Source organism: Lontra canadensis, unplaced genomic scaffold (assembly GCF_010015895.1).
Source record: "Lontra canadensis isolate GAN:19392208 unplaced genomic scaffold, GSC_riverotter_1.0 scaffold18, whole genome shotgun sequence".
Lineage (NCBI taxonomy): Eukaryota > Metazoa > Chordata > Mammalia > Carnivora > Mustelidae > Lontra > Lontra canadensis.
In genome coordinates, this window is record NW_022631012.1 from 8,382,557 (window position 1) to 8,392,181 (window position 9,625).

Genomic DNA, 9,625 nt, shown 5'->3' on the forward strand with positions numbered 1-9,625 from the left:
TCGTAGTATTGCAAGACTTTGGTTAATTTCCCGAGTTCTGGAAAAGTAGATTTGGACGTATTTTCTCAGTATTCTCATTGTACCTGTGGATGGAAACATGTATAGAGGTCTTCATTCCATCGGTCCAGAGACCTTGGCCTCTTTTAGAAGACAGTAGGCATAAGATGAAGAAGTCCAAGACGAGGTTAGTAGCGCCAGGAGGGGAGATGGGAGAAAGTGTAAGTAAATGTGTAATACAGCTTGGTATTAGGATATGGTGGCCAAGAAAAAAGTGAGGAGACAGAGGTGATGGTGAATCTACTGTGTTATTCTCCCCGACCCAACTACAGGCTCCTCGTGTTCATTCAGAGGCTGGTGTGATTCATGGGCAGAGTGGCCTCTGCTTAAACACTGGGTCCTCCTCCTTCGCCCAAGACGAGCTCTCAGTGCCTCCAGTTATCATCAAGCACTTGCCTCTCAAGCAAATACTTCCTGAACCATTTCCTTTTTTGTTTGTTTGTTTGAAAATTTTATTTATTTATGACAGAGGGACACAGCGAGAGAGGGAAGTCGAGCAGTGCAAGAGGGAGAAGCAGGCTTCCTGCCAAGCAACGAGCCCGATGCGTGGCTCAATCCCAGGACCCTGGGACCATGACCTGAGCCAAGGGCAGGCGCTTAACAACTGAGCCACCCAGGCGCCGCCCCTCCTGAACCATTTCCACACTGTTTTATTGTGGTTCAGAAGGAAAAGAGAATTACTTTGGCGTGAATGCTAAGCCCTAAGTACCGTATAATGAAAACGTTTCTGTATGTCTGAGAGAAAGGTCACATTTTCAAAACACAATCACAAGCTTTTCCGTTGGACAGGGGTTGAGGAAGAATGCCAGGCTCAGTGGTTATTCCTTAGAGTAATTTAACTCACTGGATCTGTACCAGAAGTACTTTAAGGACTTAGCCTGCTAAACAAAAGTTCTGTTGCCGCAATATACCTGCACCTAACTAAAAGGGATTTTTGCCTATAGTCTCACGGATGTCAAGAGAAATCAGCTGCTTTGTGACTGAAAAGGATGTAGAAAAAAAAGAGCAGAGAGTTTAAATTTACATAACTTAAGCCACATCATTTGGAAAGAGTATAATCAACATTATCTGAGAAGAAACTAGTCTTCTCTTGATTAACACCTAAAGTGAAGTGGCCATTTTTCTTCAAAATAATCCTCATCAGAATCTTTCATGTAACAGGAACTTCATCCATTTTCTCTCTGAAAGAAATTATCTCCCGATAGAGGCATGTTTGTCTGAATTAGAGTAAGTGCCCTGTAGGGACTCAACCACGCATCCTCTGTGCGGGCTTTGTGCTTTTGTTCAAAAGCCTTCGGAGATGGTTGCTTTGAAATACCCCTTATCTGTGGGGCACACATTCCAAGACTGCTCATGGACGTCCTAAACCATGGGTAGTACTGGCCTCTATATATACTATTTTTTCCTATACAGACACACTGACAATAAAGATTAATTTATAAATTGGGACAGTGGGTGGCTCAGTCGGTTAAGCGTCTGCCTCTGGCTCAGGTCATGACCCCAGGGTCCTGGGATTCAGCCCCACATTGGGCTCCCTGCTCAGGGGGGAGCCTGCTTCTCCCCCACCTTCTGTCCCTCTCCCCCACTCGTGTTCTGTCTCTCTCCTCTGCTCTCTCTCTCTCAAATAGTAAACCTTTTTTTAAAAAGTGACAAGAAAGGCGCCTGGGTGGCTCAGTGGGTTAAGCCGCTGCCTTCGGCTCAGGTCATGATCTCAGGGTCCTGGGATCGAGCCCCGCATCGGGCTCTCTGCTTGGCAGGGAGCCTGCTTCCTCCTCTCTCTTTCTCTGCCTGCCTCTCTGCCTACTTGTGATCTCTGTCTGTCAAATAAATAAATAAAATCTTTAAAAAAAAAAAAGTGACAAGAACACACCAAGGGATTATAGCAGTTCGCCCTCACCAACAGGTTCAGTTCCCCAGGGTCCACCTCAGTCTAGAAGGCGACGAGCGCCTGCCGGTGAATTACCAGAAGGCCAACGGCAGCCTAACTCTACTTCATTAGCCTCCGCCATTCACCACGCTTCATCTCGTCCGGTCAGTGTCTTACCATCTCACATCAATGCAGGAAGGGTGAGAACCGTACAATGAGATATTTTAAAAGAGACTACTTTTATCACAGTGTATTGTTTGAATTGTTCTATTTAATTACTAGTTACTGTTGTTCATTTTTTTTTAAGATTTTATTGATTTATTGGAGAGGGAGCACAAGAAGGGGAGCAGCAAGCAGAGGGAGAGGCTTAGCCACCCAGGCACCCCTCTTGCCACTCTGCCTTAAAAAATTTCTCCCTTAGAAAGGGGAGGGGAAGAGAAGAAGGAATATGGCTAGAATTGATGATCAAAGGAAATAAAAGTCATGAAAAGTTTCCTTCTTTGTAAAAAAGAAAGTGACTTGAGTAATCTAGATGAAAGCAACATGGATGTTATTTAATATTCTTGCTTTCTCCTTTATTTTATAAATCTCTCAATATAAACAATAATGTAGATGGTATGCAGATGTGCCACATTCACTCAGAAGGGACGGCTGAAGGTGGGCGACACCAAGATAGGCCAGCTGCCTGTTGCAGGGTGCAGAAATGAAAAGCACATTCCAGCCCTCACAGTGTTGTGGTCAAGCATGAGACTGAGAAAAGAGAGTTGCAGGGTCTGTGACAGAGGTGAACCAGGAAAGGCTACCTGGAGGAGGTGAGACCAGAGCTGCCTTTAAGAATCAGGGCTGGCACCCATCAACAGATGATGGGATAAATTAAATGTGATATATCCATACAATGAGATGTTACTTGGCAATAAAAAGAAATGAAGTACCAATCTGTGCCACGACGTAGATGAACCTTAACATTATGCTAGGTGAAAGAAGCCATTCCAGATAGGCTGCATACTATATGATCCTGTTTTTTTGTTTTGTTTTGTTTTGTTTTAAAGATTTTATTTATTTATTTGACAGAGAGAGAGAGAGATAGCAGGAGCAGGAACACAAGGAGGGGGAGTGGAAGAACAGGCTCCCCGCTGAGCAGGGAGCCTGATGTGGGGCTCGATCCCAGAACCCTGGGATCATGACCTGAGCGGAAGGCAGACGCTTAATGACTGAGCCGCCCAGGCACCCCATATGATCCCTTTTTTTTTTTTTAATAAAATGGCCAGAATAGGCAAATCCATAGAGACAGAAAGATTAGTGACTGCCAGGAGGCTGGGATAAAGGGAGGCTGAGGGAGTGGAGGACAACTGCTAACAAGGATGGGGTTTCTTGGGGCACCTGGGTGGCTCAGTTTGTTAAGCAACTGCTTTTTGCTCAGGTCGTGATCCTGGAATCCTGGGATTGAGTCCCACATCGGGCTCCCAGCTCCATGGGGAGTCTGCTTCTCCCTCTGACCTTCTCCTCGCTCATGCTCTCTCTCTCTCTCACTCTCTCAAATAAATAAATAAGATATTTTTTTAAAAAAAGGATGGGGTTTCTTTTTGGTGGCAAATGCTATTTATTCATTGATGGCTGGTGTGCATGGGGTTTCATTAACAAAAATGTTCTAAAATGGATTGTGGCAATGTCTGCACAACTCTGTGAATATACTGGAAACCATTGAATTGTACTCTAAGTGGGTAAATTCTATGGCATATGAATTCTATTTCAGTAAAATGGTCATATAAAATACAATAAGAATAAATTTTTAAAATGTTTTAAATGTTAAAGTCATTTAGGGGCGCCTGGATGGCTCAGTCAGTTAAGTGTCTGCCTTCAGCTCAGGTCATGATCCCAGGGTCCTGGAATCCAGCACCGCTTCGGGCTCCCTGCTCAGTGGGGAGCCTGCTTCTCCCTCTCCCTCTGCTCCTCCCCACCGCACTTATACTCTCTCTCTAATAAATAAATAAAATCTTAAAAAAAAATTAGGTCATTTAATTAGGTGATCCAAACATATTAAAAATAGCCAAGCTATCGTCTTTTTTAAGACTTATTTATTTGAGAGAGAGAGAGAGAGAGCGAGCAGTGGGGCAGAGAGAATCTCAAGTAGACTCCACGTTGAGCTTGGACCCAGTAATGGGGCTCCATCTCACAATCCTGAGATCATGACCTGAGCCAAAACCAAGAGTCATACCCTTTACAGACCGCACCACGCAGACGCCCGCTATCATCAACTTTAAAATGACCACTTGTTTATAGAGAATACTAAACTTTAGCTTTTTTATTCACTACATTTTTTTACCCCACCCCTACCCCCTCCACACACCCCCCGTCTCTTTTTTTTTTTAATGTGCCTTTTTTCATGTAATTTTTGTTTTGTTTTTTATTTCTTTTCAGTGTAATAGTGCTCCATGCAGTATGAGCCCTCCTTAATACCCACCACCTGGCTCCCCAACCTCCCACCCCCCACCCCTTCAAAACCCTCAGATTGTTTTTCAGGGTCCATAGTCTCTCATGGTTCACCTCCCCTTCCAATTTCCCTCAACTCCCTTCTCCTCTCCATCTCCCCTTGTCCTCCATATTATTTCTTATGCTCCACAAATAAGTGAAACCATATGATAATTGACTCTCTCTGCTTGACTTATTTCACTCAGCATAATCTCCTCCAGTCCCGTCCATGTTGCTACAAAAGTTGGGTATTCATCCTTTCCGATGGAGGCATAATACTCCATAGTGTATATGGACCACATCTTCCTTATCCATTCCTCCGTTGAAGGGCATCTTGGTTCTTTCCACAGTTTGGCAACTGTGGCCATTGCTGCTATAAACATTGGGGGTACAGATGGCCCTTCTTTTCACTACATCTGTATCTTTGGGGTAAATACCCAGTAGTGCAATTGCAGGGTCATAGGGAAGCTCTATTTTTAATTTCTTAAGGAATCTCCACACTGTTCTCCAAAGTGGCTGCACCAACTTGCATTCCCACCAACAGTGTAAGAGGGTTCCCCTTTCTCCACATCCTCTCCAACACACATTGTTTCCTGTCTTGCTAATTTTGGCCATTCTAACTGGTGTAAGGTGGTATCTCAATGTGGTTTTAACTTGAATCTCCCTGATGGCTAGTTCACCCCTCTCTTCTGCCACTTGGCGCCATCCTCATGTTGTGCCACCTCACATGATCACTCAGCAGAGCTGAAGAAAAGTCCTAGCTCCAAATGCTACCTGGAAGTCGTTACTGGTTATGCTGGGCAATTTGGGATTACTATTTGTTCTCAGAAGACTGTCACACGCTGTCATGCAAATTATCATATTTGATGTGAGATTCTTTCTCTGTGGGGAAAAAAACGAACTTTCTAGTTCTGCTAGGTTATGGATATGTGAAGTAGCATACCCAGAATGAAAACCTGAAGATGATGACTTATAAGGGTCAAGTGGTTTCTCCGACTCTATAGAGCCATCAACGCTCCCTCAAATACTCCCTTAAATACATCCTAGATGTAAGAAGGAACTGTGTGAAGCTACGGTAATAGTTACAAGACCACCACCATTTGGTACCGTGAAATAATCATGGTAGATAGTGTTTGCAAGTGGTCATTCACCTCAATAATTTCAGCGCAATGGATATATCATGTAATTCATTATCTGTGACCAGTAGTAACAACTCTCCAAAAAAAATTAATAAATGCTATGTTTTTCCAGTTCAAAAGAGCTGACAATAGCTCAACTCAAAAACTAAACAGCAGCTGAATAGGTCACCTTGTCCTTAGGAAGTCTTTTCCGTGCCCCGTTAAGACGAATAACTAAGGGAGTCTATGTAACAATTCGTCTTGATTCATCAAACCAACAGAGACTATTCATAATGCAAACACAGGAAAGCAATCTTTCCAGATAATGGTGAGAAATGCTTTGCAAATGGTCTCAGTGCGAAGTTGATAAGTTTTTCCACACCAAATAGCAGTATCTCGTGTTATCTGTATAGGTCTACTAAGAATCTTTTGAAAGGGCAAGAATAACGCTGCATGCCCACTAAATTACAATTGACATTCTCTGTCACTCACATCAGTTAATGAAAGTGAGCAACTAGAGGCTTGTGTGGTTGATGCTTGGACCCTTGGCACCCACCAGAGGACTTGGCATAGGGCCAGAGGTACTGAGGTTATGGAGAGTAGTATTTGTTAAGTGTACACATAAGCTACCGTCCTATGTATGAGTTGGATGACAAATATAAGGAAAATTTCCTTCCCAATTGTCTCAAAATTCAGTTGTGGAAAAATGTTACTGTTGTAACTCGGCTTACCCACTACAAGAGCCCCCATTTCAGATTATTAAAAGTTTTTCCTCTGAAATAAAGACAAAGCCTGGATATTTTCAATCACCACTTTTATTCAAACTGACATCACATGGCTGCGATTATGATACATTGAAAAGTCCACAGAATTTCTGCCCGCCCCCCACCCCCGCAAAGCATTAACTATAAAGAAACACCAGACAAACTCAAACTGAGGGACATTCCACAAAGAAACTGGTTTGTACACTTCAAAATGTCAAGTTATTAAATACAAAGAAAGGCTGAGGAACTGCTCCATACAGAAGGAAACTGAACAGTCATGACAGTGGGTGATCCTGGGTAGAATTCTGGACCTACAGAGGGAACTGTAGAACAATCTGTAAAATCCAAACGAGGTCTGTGGAATAGAGTTATACCATTATCAATGTTGATTTCTTGACTTTGATGGTGTGTACTGGGGTTATGGAGAAGTGTAATTGTAAAGAAGAGTGTTCACCATGACCAGTACCATCACCAACACTGCCTGGCTCTCCAGCCTGTGGAGATTAAGAGAATGGCTAACTTGGATGTGATTCTCAGTTCTGTTACATTCAAGCACTCCACTGTGAAAAAGATTGAGAAAACACAGGGTAATGTGTTGACAATGAAAATGAGAATTCACAGAGCACAGTGAAGAATGCCAAGATGGGCAGTAAAGGGAGTAAGAGTCAAAAGACAGAGAAGTATAAAGCATTCAAGTATGGGATAAGGGCACTTAAAAAGGCAGATATCCAGTTGGTCTTGGAAATGGGGTAATAATCAAGGGTAACAGGTATGAGAGCCATAAAGGAACAGCTAGCCTCAAGCCTAACAGCTTTTATCATATTTGTCAGGAGACCAGCATTCTGTTACCAGCTTCATTAAAAACTAATTATAAATACTATTCAGCAATAAAAAAAGAACAAAATACTGATACATGCCACAACATGAATGACCCTCAAACACACTATAGTAAATGAAGAAGCCAGACACAAACACCACATATTGTATGATGCCATTTACATAAAATGTCCAGAAAAGGCTAAACTATACAGACAGTAGATTAGTGGTGTCCTGGCACTGGGGACTGTAATCCCCATCTGAACACAGTAAATAACAACTCATTTGTAATCCCAAAATTGAGGCATAGAGCTATTTAGTGACAATCACAGTACCTAACTCATAGGGCTCTTTGAAGATCAAATGAGATAATACAGGTTAAAAGCTCAGAACAATGCCCGGCACTTAGTAAGTAAGGGCTCAAGATGTACACACGCACACACACACACACACACACACGTCCAGCTTAAAAACTTAGAAAATAAAATGCATGTAAAAAAACAACATGCATATAATAAATTATAAACGTAAATAAAGTACAAGTTCATACTTATTTAAAGATTCAGCAACAAATTATAGTTCATCCTACACCTATTTCTTAATCAAGGTAAATTATTTAAAATATTTGGGGAGAAATTTTAAATACACATATAAAGTATAAGAAGAACAAAGGAAACTTACTGTCTCATTTCCCAATATTTGGGGTCTAAATAAAGTTTAAGGAAATGTTGAGACTCTTCCTCAGCCTCTCATCTTCTCAGGTTGACATTTTGATGTGTTAATTCCCTAATTCCATGATTTTTCAGTATGTTCCACATTTTATTATATAGAAAAGTCCTTTAGTGAATATGGACATCCATCATATATTTTTACTTTAGTAATTTTTTATCACAGAGAGTAGGCTGTTGCTCCATCTTAGCAATAGAATCCTGGACCAAAAAACCCAGAAACCATTACTATTGAGGCCCAAGGCCCTGACCTCAGTGACCTACGTCTACTTTTCCATGTTTTCTTGTCCTTTATAACATACGCTATGATACTGGAGGCATCGAAGTTCTCTCTTCCCGCCAGGTGTCAACTAATGATGTGGCTTCTGCCTCCTGAACTCAGTCCCGTTCATTGACTCTTTCGATACAGGTACACAAAGTGAGAAGTTAACCCGCTACTCCACCACAGAAACAAATAGCTGTTAAATTTAATCCTTTGAAATAAGGACTCCATGAACATACCTGTATATCTTTGGTTCAACTATTTCCTCACCAGCATCAACATTTATATTCTCTTATTTATTATCTCTAAGACCATTTATAAAATGAATTCGTCTTCATTATTTTCTGATTCCTTAAGTATTCCCAGAAAAACTTCCTAACTTGAGGAGAAAGTAGAGACAAATTTCAATATTTGATAAATTTTATCTTGGCAACTTTGAAAACAAATTTACTCTTTAAACTGCATTATAAAAAATACATTAGTCTTCACATTAGCTTTACATGGAAATATATACTTGCTTGAATATTGAAATATAGTTTCTCTTTACCAAAAAGTGTCACTCAGAGCCCTAATTACACAAATAAGTTAAATGCACAAATGCAAAACACACTTCACACAATATTGTCCACATACTGTATAACTTGGGACAATCATAATAAAAATGTATGCAAGATACTGAACAAGGACAAGATTAATAAAATATTCATTGTGGTTATAACTTGATTTATCACTATTAAAAGAATTTAATGCACTCTTGAATACACAAAAAACATCCAACTGTCATCTAAACTGCAAATGAAGCCAAAATATATTTTGACAAAGGGGCACATCTTGTAGCCTACCAAATTCTGAAAGTAATTCATTTCTAATTTAATTTAAATTATAATTTTTACAACTTCAAGTTTTCAAGCTTGTGTAAAATAATGACTACAGGAACTTATAAACATTTGCAAAATGTTAAAAAAAATAATCAGGACTGTACTATACTTTGATATTTTTAGTAATATAAATTTTCAATATAAACCTTTTTTCTCTCAAAAAAATGGTATTTAGAAGAGTCTCCAATGTGAAAAAAGTAGTAAAATTTTTTAACTGTTTTGATCATTTCACTCATAAGAACTGTCCTCTCCGCGTGATGCAATCACAATAGATATGACACATCATATTCATTGAGTACATTATTTCCATATGATCTGCTTTTTAACTTAAGCCTAAAGCATCCAGAATGCCTACTAATAGTACTTAAGGAAATTACCGTGTCTACTTTATAGGGAAAAAAAGACACCAGTATCCACAAATAGAATACTTTCACATATTAAGTGCTGTTTACTTCCTAAACGATAGGACAGTTTTCCTTCTAAATTAAAATTGGAGGATTATTTTAAACTAGTGGCCCACAGTATCATTTTAAGGAGGGGAATTAAAATACGTTTGTATATGAGGCAAGGCCGAAGATGCTTTGCAACTAAAAATATAAACATTTGCCCATTTGTTTTTCAACAGAATTACTGTTTTAAATTTAGAAGTAAAGAAATTACAACAGA